Source organism: Cavia porcellus, unplaced genomic scaffold (assembly GCF_034190915.1).
Source record: "Cavia porcellus strain 051 isolate PalLab524CR breed Dunkin Hartley unplaced genomic scaffold, mCavPor4.1 scaffold_13, whole genome shotgun sequence".
Classification (NCBI taxonomy): domain Eukaryota; kingdom Metazoa; phylum Chordata; class Mammalia; order Rodentia; family Caviidae; genus Cavia; species Cavia porcellus.
In genome coordinates, this window is record NW_026947496.1 from 8,819,080 (window position 1) to 8,838,481 (window position 19,402).

Below are 19,402 nucleotides of genomic sequence, written 5' to 3' on the forward strand. Positions count from 1 at the left end.
ACCCTCTACTGTAGGAGTCCCTGCTCTTTAAGCATGGCTGCTTGATACATGACTCGGTTCCTCATTTGTCTCAGACTTGCTCAATTTTACCTGAACAATTAAAGACTTATTAATTGACCATAGCTCTGTCCCATGTCTTGCCCCTTGCAAGTTCCCATGTTTCCCCTTCTTTAGACTTGCCTCACTGTGGTTTTGCTCTATGAATGTCCCTGGAAAAGACATAGCTTTTGGCAACCCATTCAGGACCCTTTTGTCTCTCTCAGTCAGAAGCTTTCTTTCTCTCAACAAATATATTCTGCTCTTAACCTCCACTGTTCCTAAAATTCCTTCTTAGATTTTAGAGAGCACAAACTCAGCTGACATCCAGTAGTTCGGGAGTTTTATGCCCCTGTATCAATACCTTGCTGAGAGAAACTTTTTCCTGCTGAGAAAAAGACTTTGTTCTGAGTCTTAATGATTCCGTATTAAGAAGGTCCTTGGCTCAGTCATGTCCCTTCATTAGCTGCTTAGCTGACATCAGAGGTGGCCCTTAATAGGATTGGGGGTGCCTCTGCATCCCAGCACCTTAGCTGGACTCCAGTTGCATTCTCTAGGCTAATTAAAATGCAATGTGTCTCTGTGCGGGTAGCACTGCCTGCACTTCTGTAGTGATTATGCCAGGGTTTACTAAGGAAAAGCAAAGTGCCTGCAACAGGAGATGCAGTCGGGGGTCCCACAGGTTTCTACTTTGTGACTGTACAGCAGGTGAGTGTAAGGCTGCATGTATGAATTAGAGGCACACGTTCTGCTGCTGTTTCCATCACTCTTGCTGAGTTTGCTGTGTGCTTATTTGCTTTCTGTTTTGTCTCACCCTTTTTGCATCACCCAGACACTCCGAGGCAGGGTGCAGTGGGAATCCTTGCAACGCTGTTTGTGTTAATGTAGAGGTTGATAATGTCCAGTATTAGTGACCGTGTGAGGAAATGGGGACCTTACTCACTTTGTGCAGGAGGCCAACCTGAAAGGAATCAAACAACCTTTCAGTGTTAAACCAACCTTCTCCTTGAACATGCATTTTCATTCCTGGGTGTGTGGTCTACAGAAATCTTTGCCTGCATACTTAGAATGTTCCAGGGTTTTCTTTGCAGCATGTAAAAATGAAGGCCATGGCACAGGCACGGGCCCTGGAAGGAATTCATGCTGGTCTCACAGAGCAAGTTGCTTCTCACCAGGGTCATCAGGAAAAGGCAAGGCTGGCTCTGCTCTGTCCTGTCTTGCCCTGTGACCTTTCTCACACATCCCCCTGACTAGGCCACACACTGTGTTGTGCATATCTGGAAGACCTAATCCTAACCCTAACCCTAGCCCATCTCCACAATTGTCTCCATCCTACAGGTGATCTGGACAGAGCCCCTTCCTCGGTTCTAACACTGAACAATCCAAAATCATCCAGGACACTCTCACCCACCTCATCCAGCCTCTGACAGGAGGAGCGGGCATCTCAGCCCCGAGGGACCCCAGGTGTCTTGCTCTTGTCCCCAGATGACTGGAAATCCGAGGTAACCCACCTCGGGGTCCCCATGGCCTGCAGTCTGGAGTGAAGGAACTGGGAAATCTCAGGCTAGGCCTGACTGGGAGTCGAGAGGCCACAGGTCAGGGAGAAACTCTCCTGAGCCACGGTAGGCAGGCTGCTCTGGGCCTGTCTGCCCTGGGCCTCAGCCTGGCCTGTAAACTTGCGCTCTCTCACAGAGAGTCCCCCAAGCCCTTCATTCCACACTGAAAGACTGGAGTGCTAACGTGGTGTCCAGAGCTGCAGGCTGTGTCCCCAGGACAACCTTGGTCCATCGTGAAACCACCCCTTGGGAAAACCGAAGGCTTCCAGGCAAACTCACAGTTGGTTCTGGCCCCCACTGCTCACAGGGCCCTCATCTCTCTACTGTAGAACCTTCTCTAGAACAAACCTCCATTGGAAATCGTCCTTGTAACCTTGAGATATGTAAAGTATGCAGTGCTTATGGCCCGGGGATGTTGTTCTGAAGCACCGGAAAGTCATTCCTTTGGAACGGGATCATCAGGAACGAGGAGGCCTCTGTGTCCCAGTCTCTGGAGGGATCGACCCTCCTAAGAGGGCTGCTCACACACCTAGGCCTCCGTGAGTCCCAGCTCCCCTGGTCACTTTCTGTTTCCCTCGTTCTACCTGTAAAACGCCCAAGCTTTCCCCTAGAGTGCGGTTCATGCTGCTCAGCCCTCACTCCTGCAGTGCTGTATCCTTGTCTGGCCTCGGTTTCCTCTTTGACAAAGATCAGCCCAACAGTCAGTTGATGATGAGGTAAAACCGAAACTGAGTGAGGCCCTGGAGTAAATCAGATAACTGTGGTCCCCTGGGCAATGACAGCTCCGTGCTCCTCCTGCCTTGACCGAAGTCTGCTTTGTGACCCTGAACCATGTTTTTTTGAGAGATAACCCTCATAATGTAGCCAGGAGCCAACCCTTCAAAACAAATACCTTATGATCATTAGACCCCAACAGACAAGACATCCTCTGAGATGACTCATTTTGTGATGACCTGACTGTGTCATTTTACCCAGATATTTGGCAAAGCACCAGTCTATATACCAACAGAACAGTGTTATTACTCATGGTGAGAATTACAAGAAGAGATTATCTTCCATGACCTGGGTGATCTTCATGCAGGGAGCTGAAGGTCTTAGGAGGTTCACATTTTGGTGGGAAATCATATATATAATGGATTATGATGCCACTGCAAAGGGAATGAGCCCTTCAGCCAGGAAAAGACCTCAAGGAGAACTCCAGAGACATTGGAAGTGCCATGGTTTCCAGGAGTGTGCGGTGGGGAAGAGTGAAGAGATGTCCCGGGCAGTGACACTGTTCTGAAAGACACCATGGTGATGGGCGCATGCCATTGCACCGCTGTCCAGATCCACAGTAGTCACCACCTTAGGAGCAAGAGGCTGGCTGCCAAGACTTGCCAGCAGGCAGCTGGCACACAGAAGGGGCTGCTGCATTGCAGTGGCCATCGTGGGTGAGTTGGGTGGAACCAGTCTGCAGGAACCAGTCTGCAGGAACAGCATGTCAATCACAGTCACCTAAGGCTGTGGCCATTGAGACTGCAGCAGTGCACAGTGCCTGGGACAACCTGAGCACAAGGCTGGAGATGGTCCCTGGGGAACCTGCAAGGGAAGTGCCTGTCCCTTCGCAGGGTCTGGGAGCGCCCTCTATGGACCACGCCCTACATTGCACTTGCTGGTAAAGTGGCACTGAGCTCCAGCTCCAGGCTTCCAGGCAGGACCACAGAAGGTGGGTTCAGAGCTGGGAGACAAGAAACTAGTAACTGACACAACCGTGCCAATTCCTAGTTTCAAGCTGTGCCGTAAAATGAAAGGCAACATGTCACTCTTTCCCCATCTGCGCCATCCAGTGGCCTCCTGCTTCCAGGACAGCTCAGAAGGAACTAAGTGTGCTTGGCCCCCAAGTGGGTGGACACAGAGATGTCCTCTGGACTCCGGTCCTGAGAGGCCAGTTACCTGATCCACACTAGGTGGAGATATGGCTTGTGGTCTGGACTGTGGAGGAGAAGCCAACATCTGACAGGGTAGATGGAAACACAGAAAAGTGTAGGCTGAGATGGGCATAAATGGTTTCGGGAGGAGTAGAGGCTGAGCAGCTATGTGGGACAAGACCTGAGTCTCTGTGCTCCAGGGGCTGAGTCATCATATAGTGAGACCTGTGGTCTTTTATTGTGGGGTTAGACTTTTTAAAATATTTCAATTCGTGCTTCTAGCAAACAATGAGCACAAAAATTTATGTACTGAATTTTTACATCTCAAAAATAGGATGTTTACTATGGAAAAAAATGACGCTGTTTATCACCTACCATTGAGACCATCGTGTTAACCCCTGACTATGTAAAACCACAAGATATTAAGTATGAAAAACCAACATCTTCTAACCTGCGTAGTGTTTGTTTTGTTGAAGTTGGGCATTGGTACTGGGACTGAAGTTAGGACCTGGTACATATTAAGCTCATTCTGTATAACTTAGCTACACATCCAGCTCCGAAGTAGTATTTTAAGGAAATTCTGTTTTAAAAATATCAGTCCAGGAACTAGGGCTGTAGAGAGTACATTTCTATATGAATTTGAGAGTTAGGGGTGTAGCTCAGTTGTAGAGCACTTGCCTAACATGCGAGGCGGTGTGTGTTTGAACCCAGATCCACATAAACACACAAAAAGTATATCTAATATGTAACACATATTATAATTTTTATTTATGAGCCAGACTTTTGACCTGATTCAATGAAATTGTAAATATTTTATTTTGCTTTCAAAAAGAAAAGCAGGGTGCAGAAGCGCTGCCTGAAGGAGAAGCAGGAGAAAACTTTACATTTGGTTCACATCGCCTCCATCAGATACTTCAAACTAAAGCAGCTTAAGCTGTCCATCTACTTCACAGGAGGAATCAAGATCAGCTTCCAGCAGTTCCCTCTGGCACAGATGCACCTTAGCATGTGCTGGCGTTGGATGCTGTTACAAACATAGCCGCAGTGTGCCCGGGCAGATCACTGCAGAGACAGCTCGGCCCCCGAGCGGAAATGGCCTTGGCCTTCTCTGTGACTTGCACACAGTTTTGGGTCCCACTTACGGAGCTGCACCACCCTTCCAAGCAAAATAGCATCTGGAGCTGTCAAATCATACAAACATTCTATAGATTATCGCTGCTACAAAATATTTGTGGTGAAGTTGATGATGAGCAAAAGAGAGAGAAAGGCCGGCAGGGGTGCTCTTCCTTCGTGGTGCCATCCTCATAGGGATGAGCCATGTTACATCAGCCTGCCTCTCCCACAGTGACGCTAACCCTTTTAAATGAATTATCTAAACTTTGGGTGCATATTATGCAAAATCAGCTGGAAATACTTCACCTAAAGATTCACCGGAAAGCACTTACCATTTCAGTATGGAAGATTTTAGTTGCTTAAAATCATCAAAAACAAGGTTTGCAAACAAGAAGTCAGAAAAATTTCCCAAAAAAACATTTTCCCTACAGAAACAGCAGGAACAAAGCAAAGAAAATATGGTGAGCTTCATGATGGCCGAGATTTAATTCTGCGGCTGTTTTTCTTCCTTCTGTTCTTTTCTTGTTCCTATTCCCTCCCCCTCCCTTCAGCCCCCACCTTCCGTTTTTCTCCTTTCCATTTGAACTATTTTATGTAACTTCTCTATATCTATCACTCATTTTATTGCTTATTTTTCTTTGGTTTTCTACATAAGAGAAACAATGCAATATTTAAACCTGACTGTCATATTTATTTCACTTAAATATGTGGTCTCCAGTTATGTCTATTTGCCTAAAACTGTCTGAAATTTGTCCTCCTTGCAGGCAAAGCAGCACTGTGCTGTATGTAAAAACCACATTTACCTTCCCATATGGGTTCGCCCATTGATGGGGGTCTGGGCTGTTTTGAAGATTTAACTATTGCAAACTGTGCGGCTACAAAGGTGTGTGTGGGTCTGTGGCCTGATGCTTTTAACTCTCCTGAGAAGATACCTCAAGGGAAACAGCTGGCTCAGGTGGAACCTCTAGCTTTAGGTTCTGCTGAATCCCATATTGATTTCCATATTCGCTGTATCAATTTGCAATCCTGCAAACACTGAGAAGGGCTCCTTTTTCTCCCCAACCTGCCAGCTTCTGTTATTGGTCGGTTTCTTAATGACAGTCACTCTTTCTGCAGGGAGAGGGGATCTCAGAGTAGTTTTCCTTTGCATGTCTCGCAGGACCGGGGACGGTGAACGTTTTTTTCGTATATTCACTTGCTGTTTGTGCTTCTCCATCTGAGCAGTGTCTATTCCTTTCAGATGCCCAGTTTTGGGTGTGTTAAAGTTGAGAGTCTGATTTTTTCAGGTTTTTACATATTCTAGAAGGTCCTTTCTCTGAGGAACAGCTAGCAAGACTTTTTCTCATTCTGTGGGTTCTCTCCTCACTCTCTTGGTGGTTCTTTTGCTGAGCAGAAGCTTTTTAATATGATGTCACCCTGCTGGTCGATTTTCTGGGAAATTCCCTGTGTGCTGGAGCTTTGTTCATAAAGTCTTTGCCTGCCTCTATGTTTTCAAGGGATTTACCTATTCTGTCCTCCAGCTGAACGTGTTTCCCTTTGACATTTATATCTTTGACCTGCTTCAGTTTTGGTTTAGTGCACGGTGGGTGACATGGGTCTAGTTTTAGTCTTTGGCAAGTGGAAAGCCAGTTTTCCCAGCACCATTTACTAAGAGACTGGCTTTCCTCCAGTTAAGATATTTGGCCGCTTTGTCAAAGATAAGGATGCTGAGTGTGCTTGGAGTAATTTCTGTTCCATTGATCCTCATGTGTGTTTTTGCGAGTAACTTGCTGTTTTTATCATGGTAGCTTCATAGTATAATAGTCAGAGATTGGGATGTCCTCTTCTATCCAGAATTGTTTTTGCTATTGGAGGTTTCTTCTGGTTTTAAATGAATATTAGGATTCTTTTCTCTAGTTCTGTGAGATATGCTAATGATATTTGGATTGGGATTGCATTAAATCTGGATAACAGTTTACGAAATATACCTATTCTCACTATATTGATTCTATTTATGCAAGAATAAGGAATATCTTTCCATTTTCTGATATCTTCTTCAATTGCTTTTTCAGTCTGTCATAGTTTTCAATATAAAGCTCTTTTACTTGCTTCTTTAGGCTGCTTCCTAAATGTTTCATTTCTTGACACTGCTGTGAAATTTGTGGTTTCCTTAATTTCTCTCTCAGTGAGTTTGGTGTTTGTGTACATGAATGCTATTGATTTTTGAATGTTGACTTTCTATCCTGATACACTTCCGAATTTGGATATTAATACTATGAGTCTTTTGGTGGAGTTTTGGGGTGTTCCATGTAGAGTCTCATGCCATCTGGGAATAGTGCTAATTTAACTTCTTCCTTTCCTACCCTTATTCCTTTAATTTCTCTCTCTCATTTAATTGCTCTGTCAATATTTCCAGAACTGTGTTAAATAGGAATGTTGATAGTTGGCATGCTTGTCTTGCTTCTGATTTTAGAGTAAAAGCTTTCAGTTTTGACTATATAATATTGTGGCTGTTGGTTTCTCATAGATAGCTTTTATCAGATTGAGATAAAGAACTTCTGTTACGATTTTCTGAAGGATTTTTTTAAAATTATGAATGGATGTTGAATTTTGTTAAATGTTTTTCTGAATCTAGTGAGATGGTGTTGTGGTTTAGTTCTTCATTCTGTTAGTGCTCTGTATTACATTTATTGATGTGTGTATGTTGAACCATCCCTGCATTCTTGGGATGACTCCTCTTGGGTCTCGTTATATAATCTTGAGGATTTCCTGTATTCTCTTAGCTAGTATCTGACTGAGAATTTGTGCATCACTAAGGAGATTGGTGTGTTGCTCTCTTTTTTGTTTGCATTATTCTCTTTGGAACCAGGGTTATGTTTGCTTCCAGGAATGCATTTTGGAATACTGCTTCTCTCTCAATTTCATTACACAGTTTGAGGAATGGTGACATTTGACCTTCTGTAAAGTTCTTAAAGAATTCAACAGGAAATCCATCATGACCTGTGCTTTTCTTTGCTGGCAGTTTTTAAAAATTACCTCTTCGATTTTATTAACTGATATCGAGTTATATAGAATTTTTATATCTTCTTAAACCAGCTTTGGTAATTATTCATATATAGAAATCTGTACATTTCTGCTGGATTTTCCATCCTATTGGAGCACAGATTCTCAAATCAGTATTGATGATCTGGAATTCTGATTTCACTGTTTTCATTCTTTGTTTGTTTGTTTGTACCGGGGGTCAAACTCACGACCTCGTGCTTGCCAGTCTGGTGCTTCACTGCTGAGCAATCTCCAGCATCTTTTTCATTCTTAATTGCATGAAATTGAGTTTTTTCTTCCTTTTTTAAATTAGTTTGGTCTGGCATTTATCTATTTTATTTAACCTTCCAAAGAACAATTCTTTGATTCACTGGTTCTCTGCATGGTTTTGTTAGTCTCAGATAGATGAAATCCTGCTGTGATCTTTATCATTTTCTTGCCTTCTTTTACCTATTCTGTCCTCCAGCTCACTGTGCTTCTCTTTGACAGTGTATCTCTGACCTGTTCCAGTTTCCGTTTAGTGCACGGTGGGAGACATGGGTCTCGGGTTAATCTTGCTCTTCCTTTAACTCGCTCTACTTTTGGTAGAAGCTTGAGATTCCATATTAGACTACTTATTTGCAGTCATTCTGCTTTTTTAATGTGCGAATTCACTGCTATGGGTTGCATAATTCAGTTACAGCAAATAATTACCTTGCTTAATTCTTAATACTTAAAGGATCATCAGTGTTTTTTTAAGTTTTTTTTAAAACAGACATAATATATTTAATCTTTTGGAGAAAAATATATTTTTCAAGAATATTTTGAGAAGGGTTCTTCTTAAGCCTGCTTTAGTTACATGCTTCAGGAGTAGACCAGATGGAAGACACAGCTCCAGTTGAATTAACAGCAAACTGGCAGCTCATCACCAGGATTCCCCACTAGCTCTTGTTTTCACAGACAAGTCCAGATTGTGGTATTTGTTGGGCCTCAGTTGGGCTGTGATACAACTTCACATGGGGAATGGCTAGGTCAAGCCCAGAAAGACACACACCAGCCCGCATAGCTCCTCTGTCTGCTGACAGCAGGTAAAGGCGACTCTCTTAGCTGTTTTCAGGGGCACAATATGGTGCTGTGAGCTGTGTGTGCAACAAACAAATAAATTTCACAGTGAAGCAGTGTTTTCAATTTCCAGCTGTCCTAGTTGGGACATGTTATGTATTCAGCATGGTGTGAGTGTGTGTGTGAGCTCGTGTGTGTCCAGGGTCACACGCTGAACATGAAAATTTTGGCTGTGTTTTCAGAACAATGTTCAATGTGCTACCTCATTGAGGTGGGCTCTGTGCTGCTCAGGCTCCTCTGCCAGCCAGGGGAGGTCAGGGTGGCCCCTCCAGGCGGAGTCACATGACCCAGGGTCTCCATGCCAACCTCAAGGCCACTAGCCAGCACTTCCCTCTGAAGGCCTCCCTTTACCCCAGCCAGCATTCCCAGTCTAGTGGCTCAGGAGCACTGAGCAGAGGCTGTGTGTGTGTGGAAGGGTTTCGTGCAACCAGAAGAGAGCAGAGGAGCAAATTCCAGGCCACCTGGTCCAGCCAGACTTTAGGTTCTAAGGACTGAATCAGGAGGCTGGGACACTCAGAAGCCCTTTCCCTGAGTGCCCAGGGGCATGGCATCCTGTGTCCTTAGTCCCCTTTGCCCCACTGCCCTCCCTGCAGAGGGGACACCTTGCCTGGGTGAGCACCCTGGCTCTCTCCTGTGGCTCCTCTGCTGGCCTTGGCGGCCTGCCCTGCTCCTGCCTGTGGACTTGCTGCTGTGGCCTAAAGATGGGGAGAGGGGACCCCTGCTGCAGCTGAGGTCAGAAAGGGAGGGAGCCTGGTCTTGTTGAAATCCTCAGCCTCCAGCAACCCCAGTTGGCTGCTGTGAAGCAGCAGGGCTTCCCGGAGACGCACTGGGTCACCCTGCCACTTCCCCTGATGTGCCACAGCCGGCCCCCAATACAGGGTGAGATGTCCCTCCCCACAGCTGTGACCACCCATCACACCTTCACTCCCACCAATAGCATACTTAAATTTGAATTCATCAGCCTTCTGCACCTGAGCCTGTCACAGAGATAACCCAGGGCTCCGCTCTGGGGTGCTCTGCAGCCCACCTTCAGCACCAAGGTCTGCAGTCCCAAGATCTTGGTGGAGTGGCACAAGTGAGTGGTCAGTGCCGGGAGAGACCAGCTTGTGTGCTGTGTGACAGTGCTGACCCATGCTTCAGACAGGTGCCATTCGGTCCCCAGACCACACTTAGATTCTACAGCTTCCAGGAGTTTGGGCTGGGATTTGGAGACCCAGAGGGAACTGCTTGCATGCACATGGGTGCACCCCCCACGGAGATGCGAACCTGCCACAGAACAGCAGGCTGTGGGTCGCACTGTGTCTGATGAAGAACAGGAAGGGGTGGTCAGCACAGAACATGCGCAGAGATTTCTCACAGCACCCGGGAATCACCATTACTGCTGTCACCACCACGGCCTCTGTGCCCTCCTTGTTGACCTCCACCACACTCCTGTGCACGAACTTGGACAGACACAGCTCACTGTCCACCATCATCCCTGACAGGTTGGCTTTGCCCTGCTAAAAGGCGTCCACTACGCCCAGAGCCTGCATCACCGGGACCATGTTGTAGTTCTCCCCCAGCTTGAACCTCGGCAGGAAAACTTCCACTTCGGTCCTCTCCATCTGCCCTGGCCTGGTCCAAGTTTGCAGTTTCTCAAAAGTGAGGCTCTTTTCCACCTGAAAGAAAGGATTAGACTTTAGCATTCAGACCTCTGTTGCACTCATAGCTCTCCCTCCAGGGGCACCAGACCTCCTCTGGCAAGCAGGTAGTACTGACTACCATGGACTGAGCCCCGCAGCCATCAGGAAGCTTGTGGGGACTCGGGCTTGTCCTGCACGGGCTGCTGAGATGCCATCAGGTCTAGCTTCCTGAAGTGAAAGAGGCGCCCCATCCCCACCACCCCGAACCACATCTGTGCCAGGCGCTGTGCCTCAGGAGTTCGGGAGGGATTAGGGCTTTCTGAGTCTTTGGTTTTGTGCACAAGGCTTAGTTTTGAAGGGGACAAACCACTGCTGGTAAGCAAGGGACACAGGGCTGTGGCTCTGAGCCACTCAGTGCAGAAGCCTGAGGCTGCAGGAGACCAGGTGTGTCTGCAGGGAAAGCTCAGAGTGGGGGCCTCATGAGGATTCTAGCTAAACCTGGGTGAAGGAGTTCAGCTGCAGGAAGGGGTCCCTGGAAAGAACCATAAGGACAGGGAATGAGAGAAAAAGAGAAACTGGACAGAGAAAGACACAGAGAGCATGAGCGGCAGGGGGACTTACATCAGAAAGAAGGCAGATGGCAGAGACCAGAAATCAGGCACAGTGAGCCGGGATGGTGTCCCTGCCACCACACAGGGGGCAGGGGTGGCTGGGACCCTTGCAGGGACAGCTCGCCTCGGGGCTCACAGTGGGCACCCACACCTGTGCACGTGCTCAGCTGTTTTCCTCACTGCAGGGTCACTGTGGTACCATTGCTTACCCACACAAGGCCCACTGACACTAAACTGACTTGTAGAACACCCCTCCCAACCAATCACCTGCTGCCCCCAGACACAAGGCCCTGGATGGACAAAGGGCAGAAAGAAGCCACAAGAAGCCCATGAAGAGGAATGTCCACATAGGCAGTGGTGCCCATCTCATTGCAGGACAGCCCAGGGAGCCAAGCAAATTATGACAAGGTCCAGGAGTTGAGCGTCCCAAAACACCAAGGGGACCCAGGGAGAAAGGCCCATGGGGGTCAAGCTCTCCAGGCCCCCGGCCCTGTCTGGGGCAGCTCTCTATCTTCTGCCATTTCCTCCTGACAAATGAAGTGTCTTCCTGACCAGAGCTCTGTCCCCAGCTCTTCAGTGTGCTGAGCTTAGCAGCCCAGGATGCCTCTCGTCCCTGATGTTCTCAGTGCTGGACACACATGGCAGGACTCTGAGTGACTTGGGGAGAAAAGCATCCCAGGAGGGGAGAGGACAGAGGGATGGCCAGGGCAGGACTGTGTGCCCATGTGCCCTGGTGGAAAGGACACAGGGATGTCACCAGAGGCTTTGGGCAGGACAGCAGACACAGAGGCCCAGACTCCTGTCTCACCGTGCTGAGGTCCACGCCTTCATCTGGGAGCACAATGACCATGCTGAGCTCCTGGCCCACATAGGGCAGCTCCAGCACCTGGGCCTGCACCTCACTCACGTGGGCCCAGGGAAACTTGCCTCCCTGAAACATCATCTGCACTGGCCGCTGCTCCTCCTGGGGGCAAGCAAAGGGGAATGTGGTCAGCGGCTTCTCCAGGAGCAGAACACCTGCCCCAAGCAGCTGCCCGTGTGCCCCAACCCCACAGTGGGAAATGTGTCTGTGCCAGGGTCACCCCTGGCACCCTTCTGTGGGAGGCGCACCCCTCACCGTGCACCTCCCACAGAGTGTAAAGCTGAGGACCGTGCACAGACTCAGGAGGGTCCTTGGGCAGTGTTCTGGCGAGCAAAATAGAATGGGCTGCTGTGAGTTTTCCACATGCTATTGCTTGGCTGTGGGATGCCACCGAACCTCTCACAAAAAATAATTGAGTCGTTACATAAATTGCATGTGAATTTAAAATGGAGTGATGCCTTAGCATGTATAAATTTCCTAATTTTACCTTTCCTACTTAGTTCTTTGTGATGCTTTCTGTTTTTTAAGAATGAGAGCATTTTGCTAAACTACTATAACTTCTGCTTTAAGTGAAGTTAAAAGGGTCAAGAACAGGGTCTTCTCCACATGCTGTTCATTTTAGAAAATGGCAAGGGGAAAATTCATAAATGTTAAATTAAAGATCTATGATTCAAATGAATTAATTTCCACATTAGGTCATAAAAGCAAATGTTTTCATGAGTTTTTTCCTTGTCCCCTACCCAGCATCCTAAACTTATGTCAGGATACCTTACAACCTGGTTTGAATTGCTTCTATCTAGGCAACCCAGACCTATAGGAAACACTTTGGTTCCCACAGAGCTTGCAGCACTAGATGTAGGAGAAATCACCAAGACAGAAAGAACAGTAATATGATGAAAAAAAAATCACCGCCATAAAATATTCTTACTCCTATACATTTTTAAGGGATTCAAAATCCAGCCATAAGTATACTGCTACAAAGGACTACTTATTCCTTTGCAAATTTAAATTTTGTTATTTAGTTTGTTTTTTTTTTTTTTTAATACCAGGGGTCAAATTCACAACCTCACAATTGCCAGGCAGGTGCTTATGCCGCTGAGCTAAATCCCTGGCACCTATTCAGTTTCTTTATCAAATGATGCTGTTTAAAGCTCCGTACTTGGTTTATCTTAAAAGGCATTTTCCTCGTGTAGGACTTGTTAAACTGCTTGTCTCACTTTCCTTTAAAGTACAGCGTTAATGAGAACCAGCCTGCTCTCCTCATCAATGGAGTTCTTTGCCAACAGCTCTGGAATTTTGCCTTTTGAGAAGAGCAGACTCCATTAAGTGGCGCCTTTTAAACACAAGATGAACAAACTCTAGGAGAACGTCCGGCAGATTTAAACAGCACGTTTTCACATTCACTGACTTAGGGTCCTTACGGATTGAAAAGTAGAAAACAGCCCCTAGGCATGGCACTCATGCGTGGGGACACTTGGGAAGTGTCCATCCAGTGCAGTAAGGTGAAGGACTGATGAGTCACCCAAGGAGAGCAGAGATGGGAAGGGACAGGCTGGAGGCCAGGCCAGGCAGGACATGAGAGATGCGCAGGGTAGTCACTGCGGTCTCTTGGGGGTCCCATAGAGCATGTGATCTACGGCTCTGGGCTGACACCCAGTGCTCACCTTGGGCAGTGCTGAGGCAGGGCGACACAGGCAGGCAGAAAGGGGTGCAAGGCAGGCAGGTGGCTGATGGGCACTGGAGGGGCTCCTGGGAGCCAGGGTAGGAGGGAGAGATTACTGTTGGAGCCTGGAGAGCTAGCTGGCAGTGTGGGCCAGTGGATTCCCTCCTCTGCCCGTGGACATCCAGGGCTGCCTTCTCCTGAGCTGACAGCATCCTTGCTTATCATTGCTTCCAGAGGACAAGAGTGGGAAAGATTCCAGGAGGACATGGGGAAATAAGTGCTGAGCCATAAACAGAAAACTGCCTGGCTTTGCTGCTGTCTCCTTTGTGAGCAGAAATAGAAAGGCTCCAAGCAGGTGCTCATGTACAGATGGTTCACCCTGAAACAGGGAGGAGTGGGCAGGAGGAGAAGAGGGGAGAGGGGAGCTCCAGAACCGAAGCCCTCCTGCTGACCTTCAGTCTTCCTGGACACCCAGGCGTTGATGTGGTTCCTGGACCTCTCTGGGGCTTTGGCGAAGGACAGCGGCTACAGCTTGGCCTGGTAGAAGCGCAGACAGGACTCCTGAAAGGACTGGGGACAGAGACAGGGCGGGTGAGCCAGGGAGCTGCAGGAAAGGCTGGGGGCTGCCAAGCCTGCTGAGCGCTCCCTGGTTCTCTAAAACCCTCAGAAGGGCTGAGGAGAGGTCACTGGAGGCTCTGGGATGTGGGATACCAGTTTCTAGGTGGGGGTGTGCTGAGTCTGGGATAAGCAGATGTGAATGGAGGAGCTCTTGGTCCAGTCAAACAGGGACATCGCAAAGGGAAGCCTTCAGGAGGCATCGTCATCTGAAGACAGGAGGTTGCCTGTCTGGTCCCCAAGCTCTCTATGGTTCCTCTGTTGAGTTCTAGTCCACCAGGTATTTTACATCAACTCTTCCTGTTGGTAGACTCAACTCACTTGCAGGAATTCACACCTCTCTTCTCCAAAGAGCCTGTTGGCGATGCTGAGGGAGTACGGAGCGCCAGGCTTGTGCACCTGGGCGAGAAGCGATTGGAAGCCTCCGTGACGGTCCTCCACTGAGCTCAGCTCCAGCGCCTGGGAAGGAAGTGATGGGCACCGTCAGACTGGTCCTCTGGTCTCACAAAGAGGTCACTAAAAAAATGTTTTTCTTTCAAGTATCCTTGGAATGATCCTTGGAAAGGAACTACTTGTTCTTGGTATTGTTGTTGTGTATTTGTTTTGGATTTTTATTTTTCTGAGCAAAGATGTAGCTAAGTAAGCAGACTGGACTCCAACTCCTGCTCCAAATGCTGAGTGCTGGGGTTGCAGGCAAGCACCACCTCACCCGCTAGGCAGCTTTACATTAACTGAGTAGTGCACACTACAGAGGTGTTGCTGGGGAGGAGGGGTGCAGAGATCAGAGAGGGACAGGAAACAGGGCAGCCAAAGGTGTGGCTCTTCTGCCTGCTCTTGACTTCAGGGGAAAATGCAAATTGAAAAGGGCCAGAGGCTCAGAATGCAGCTGATATAAAAGTCCTGCATCTCCTGCTGGCCAGCAATACACCAGAAACAGAATTTTCATTTAAAAAGAAGAGTGTAATGGTTGATACACTGTGTCAACTTGAGAAGTCTAGAAGTAAATGACTCAGGAGGGGACCACAGTCCGCACATTATAAACGTTATCATCCTGCACCAAGAAGAAATGATGCCAGCATCACACCCACCGTTGGGTCCAGTACACTGCTTATAAGATAAGAGTGTAAAGAGGCTTGCTCTCCCCCACCACTTTGCTTTTGCTGCTTAAACTGTCTTTTGCTGCCTGAAGTGTTCCCTTCTGTGCCATCCCATCCTGCTTTGCAGTCAGCTGATTATACACTTAAATCTCAACGAACTGTGAGGTAAATAAAACTTTCCTTCCTTTGTTTTGAGTGTCAGGTATTTTGCTCAGCAACAAGAGAAAAGTAACATTTAAAAGCACTAAAAATGTAGAAAAATGTGCACAAATGTAACCATGGTGGCAATCTTAAAAGGAAATAAAGGTATAAAAGATGCAACATGGTTAACAGAATGAAAACAGAGTTCTTAAAATTGTATCCTACATAGACTATATGTGTATTTTAAGTGTTACATTAATATTTCAAAAACATACATATTAAGGTACATAAAAACTCTCAATTGACTGTAATACAGAAATTACAGTCAGGCACTGTAGTACACACCTCTAATTCTAGCATTCTGATAGGCCAAGGCAGGGAGATCTGAAGCTCTTGCTCTGCCTGGTCTATTTGGGGACTCAGTAGGATCTTATCTTAAAATAAAGAAAGGCTAAAGATACAGCTAGGTATGAAGATTGTGCATGAAATCCCTAGTGCAAAAAACACCCTACAGATTTTAGTCTCTGACATCAGTGTAGTAATCCAGACACCAATAACAAGATGAATAAAGTTTGGGAACCGTGGAAATGATGGTGCTGAGTCATTACTGCCACCCTTTCCCAAGCCAGGCGTGGTGGTGGAACCCAAGGCCTGCTGTCCACCACAAAGCCAGTGGGGCTTGGATCATTTTCTAAACTCAGTGCCAGGCAAAATCTTGAGTCTTCCTTGAGCTGTTACTTAGTGAAACTCTTCCTGTCCTGCCACCACCACAAAAGACCACAGAGACAAACAAGAAGGAGCCCCATCCCGGAAGGAGACTGGGAGACATCAGCCTACCTGGACCATCTGGGCCGCTGTGCTGCCCTTGGCTCCCAGCAGGACCATGGCCAGGGCCGAGGAGATGCTCACAGGAGAGCAGAACACATTGTACTCAAGGTCTTCCTGACCCAGGAGCCTTAGGTGGTGGACGGCAAAGGCGCCATTGGCTTTGGACAGTGCATCCATGCTGCAGCTCTGAAGGCAGAGACCAGAGGCAAGAAACTCACCCAGAGATCCCGAACTCCTGGACGCCCAGTAACTGTGCTTGTTAGAGCCCCAGAGCTGCTCTCCTTCAACACTGACCTCCTTCCTCTTCCCTTCCCTTTCACTAAAAATGTTCCTGCTCCCTGGCCTCCCCCAGCATTCTGGGGCCTCCCAGGTCGCCTCTCTCCCACTACCCACCACAGACACACTAACAGCTGTGATACAGCCCCTGTCAGTGACCTGGGCGCAGCCTGGAGGCCACGGGGAACAAGGATCCACTCCCTCAGAGGACGCGAGTTCAGGAGAGAAAAGGCTTCAGTGTTCCGGGGTGAGTGGCAGGGAATCTGTGATGCCCAAGGGCACTGCGTGTGCACTGGAGCCAGGTTGCACAGCACAGAAGAGGGCCCAGGCGGGGCTGCTGCAGGGGACACTGCAACAAGTGCAGATGTGGACAGGAAGGTTCCCCTAGAGGCCACCCGCCTGTCCCCTCCAGTCCAGGAGCTGTGGCTTCGGAAGCAGTGGGTCTGCTGCTCGGGTCTCAGCTCCATCCCCAGGGCCAGAGCCAGGTCTGTCCCTGCCCCGCCCAGCCCGGTCATGCCTGCCCACCTGGCTCAGTTCAGCTGGAGCCAGGTCCCCACTGGAGGATCAGGATCAGAGGATCACAGGAGCGCTGACAGCTGTGCCTTGAGGCGGGGAAGCAAGGGCTTTGTGGCCCTGGAGGTGGGGGAGTTTCGGGTCGCAGGGGTGGGGGCTGTCCCAACTTGTCTGGCTCTTCTGTCCCTGCTCTTGTCACTTTGGGCCATGGAGACCACCGCGGTGCAGAGGTGGCGCAGGCGTCCTCCCTGCAACTCTGCAACTGTGCAGTTCTAGAAGGAAAGCAGCTGCCCTGAAAGGGAAAGTGAAAGCAGGGTCCCAGGGACTCTGCTGGACCAGACCTGAGCTTGGGAGGGTGGGTTACCGGCCTGGGAGGGGGGAAGGGGGCGGGGAGGCAGCAGGAGCCACTTAGGGAGGAACTAGCTCAAAAAAAAAATAGAGGAGGGCCGGCTGGGGATGTAGACAGGGCCTGGGTTCAACACCCACTACAGCCCCTGCCAAAAACCTAAGAAGGAACAGAAACCAGAGGAGGGAAGGCACCCAGGAAGCCAGGATTTCCAAATTCTAGGAGGCAAAGGAGCCTGGGAAGCTGGGACAACCCTGGGGAGGTGTCAGCTTCACACCGGGGCACCCTGGGGATGAATTCCCAGGGTTTGCCCAGGAACCCACATCTGGTCAGTCCTGGGGTCCTCTGAGGCCTGACTTGAGGTGAGGTCAGCTGGGGTCTTCCAACAGAACCCTTTGGGTGCAGGCCCTGTTTTGGGATGACACCCCCTCCCCCAGCCAGAGATCCTTAACTTTTTCCTCACTTAGGAAAACAGAGCAAAACAAAACACACCTTTGTTTTTGGTACCAAGGATGGCACTTAAGACCTAGTGTTTGACAGGTAGGCACAGCTAAATCCCTGGACCCTACAAACAGCTTTCTTAAAACAGAACATACCCAGCATAATACTGACAAGAGAAAATCCTCAAATTCCAGATTTAGGTTACTGGCAGGAAGAGGAGAAGGAAAAGATAGAGTTTCCATTAGCTGACAGCTTCAAGCTAAACCAACAAAGTGGGGGGGAGCGGGGATGGGGGCTGGCGGGGCAGGGGACACTGAACAGAAAATCCTTTCCTGCTCCTTCCCTCACTGAGGAGGGGTGACCATGGGGCTGCATCTCCTTCCAGCTGGTGAAACCAACCAGCAAACCCCCTCGTGGACCACCCAGGACTGGGCTGGTGTCCCCTTGCCCTCACCCTCACCTCTGACCAGTGTGCGTCAGTGTAAGTCATTTATGGCTTTTCCTCTCCTGATTTTCATTCAGAAATTCCTTAGACCCAGAGCACATTTTACCAGCTGGGTGCTGTGGACCTGTGATCCCGGCGCTCTGGAGACTGAGGCAGGAGCATCACCGTGGGCTTTGTCTCAAGAAACCACCACCACCAATTTTAAAAAGGGGTGGGGGTAAGGATGACATTTTTCCAGATGCCCCATGGCTAGGTGTAGGTGGCTTAGTGAATTTACCCAAGGCCTGTCCTTTTATGTAAGAGTTTAGTGAACGCACTTATTTCAGAGAATGTTGGTGTGCACACTCTGACTTAATGACGTCCATCCCTTTAAAGGAGGTGACTCAGTGGCTTTTGCTGTATTCACACAGCTGAGCACTTGTCCCATGACCTAACTCTAGAACACTCCATCCCTTCTGACAGGGATGAGGGCATCAGGAGTGGGTGCCCTGCTCGGCCCCTGCCTTCACTGCCCAGGCCTGCCAGACACCAGGCCATGCTGTGTGGCTGTTTGTTTAGGGAGAGCCCCTCCCATAAACGGGCTCGACCCATGGCTGTCTTCAGGGACTGCTTTTTTTTGCTCACCCAAGGCTTTCAGGTTTCCTCCTTGCTGGGTCAAGGTGGCATTTATCCACTGTTGATTTTTATGAAGGAAGAATATTCACAATAATATTGTGTGCACACATTCATTTTGTTTATTTATGGGTCATCCACATTTGGAGGGTTTCTATCTTTGGTCCTTTGTGACTAATGCTGCTGTGAGTTATCTATGTATGATTCTGTAAGTCAACTTGCTTCCTTCCACTTATCTTGGGTGTAAACCTTCAAATGGAATTTCTGGGCCACATGGTAACTCCATATTTAACTTTTTGAAGATGTATCTGAGTATTTGGCAACTGTACAATACTGTATAACATTAGGTTAGGTTCCTGCCCAGAATGTCATGGGCAGATGACAAAGTGTGACAAATCTTTAAATTAAACATGTATTACAGTGAAAGATACATTGCTTTTGATCCCCTTCAAAATTTGCAAAACACTTCCACTCTCAGAGAGCACGTGGTGCCACCATTCTTGGCATTGTGTCTTTTACCATAGTCAGTTTTTCTTGTAAATTTAAAAGTGACCCTCTATCTCCACCCCGCTCTCTGTCGCCTTTCTTTTCCAGTC

The 19,402-nt window shown here is 48.3% G+C and overlaps 1 pseudogene; it reads right to left on the reverse strand.

The window, feature by feature from the left end:
* Nucleotides 1-4,279: 4,279 nt before the first annotated feature.
* LOC100714664 (serpin B9-like) lies at nt 4,280-17,944 on the reverse strand (annotated as a pseudogene).
* Between the last annotated feature and the right edge of the window lie 1,458 nt (nt 17,945-19,402).